Below are 1609 nucleotides of genomic sequence, written 5' to 3' on the forward strand. Positions count from 1 at the left end.
CCTCTCAAAGCTACAGCTTATAAATGTAGCTCAACATGCTACAACTCTCTTTGCTATATCAATGCCTTAACCCCTACCCTTACCCTACCCCTAACCATAACTACGGCGTCATCACTATTTACATTTTTAGTCATTTAGCAGACGCTCTTATCCAGAGCGACTTACAGTTAGTGAGTGCATACAGTTTTCAAACTGACAGTGATATACATGAAGCTCCATTATAACACCAAACTGATATACATGAAGCTCCACTATAACACCAAACTGATATACATGAAGCTCCACTAGTAACACCAAACTGATATACATGAAGCTCCACTATAACACCAAACTGATATACATGAAGCTCCACTATAACACTAAACTGATATACATGAAGCTCCACTATAACACCAAACTGATATACATGAAGCTCCATTATAACACCAAACTGATATACATGAAGCTCCACTATAACACCAAACTGATATACATGAAGCTCCACTATAACACCAAACTGATATACATGAAGCTCCACTATAACACCAAACTGATATACATGAAGCTCCACTATAACACCAAACTGATATACATGAAGCTCCACTATAACACCAAACTGATATACATGAAGCTCCACTATAACACCAAACTGATATACATGAAGCTCCACTATAACACCAAACTGATATACATGAAGCTCCACTATAACACCAAACTGATATACATGAAGCTCCACTATAACACCAAACTGATATACATGAAGCTCCACTATAACACTAAACTGATATACATGAAGCTCCACTATAACACCAAACTGATATACATGAAGCTCCACTATAACACCAAACTGATATACATGAAGCTCCACTATAACACCAAACTGATATACATGAAGCTCCACTATAACACCAAACTGATATACATGAAGCTCCACTATAACACCAAACTGATATACATGAAGCTCCATTATAACACCAAACTGATATACATGAAGCTCCACTATAACACCAAACTGATATACATGAAGCTCCACTATAACACCAAACTGATATACATGAAGCTCCACTATAACACCAAACTGATATACATGAAGCTCCACTATAACACCAAACTGATATACATGAAGCTCCACTATAACACCAAACTGATATACATGAAGCTCCACTATAACACCAAACTGATATACATGAAGCTCCATTATAACACCAAACTGATATACATGAAGCTCCCTATAGCACCAGTTCTTCTCAATACTTCAACCCCCAATACTACATAATCTCCCTATGACAAAAACTGTATGACACCAGGTATCACACGGACACAGGACAGACACCAGGTATCACACGGACACAGGACAGATACCAGGTATCACACAGACACAGGACGGATACCAGGTATCACACAGACACAGGACAGATACCAGGTATCACACAGACACAGGACAGATACCAGGTATCACACAGACACAGGACAGATACCAGGTATCACACAGACACAGGACAGATACCAGGTATCACACAGACACAGGACAGATACCAGGTAACACACAGACACAGGACAGATACCAGGTATCACACGGACACAGGACAGATACCAGGTAACACATGGACACAGGACAGATACCAGGTAT

This window comes from Coregonus clupeaformis, unplaced genomic scaffold, assembly GCF_020615455.1.
Source record: "Coregonus clupeaformis isolate EN_2021a unplaced genomic scaffold, ASM2061545v1 scaf3811, whole genome shotgun sequence".
In the NCBI taxonomy this organism is placed as follows: domain Eukaryota; kingdom Metazoa; phylum Chordata; class Actinopteri; order Salmoniformes; family Salmonidae; genus Coregonus; species Coregonus clupeaformis.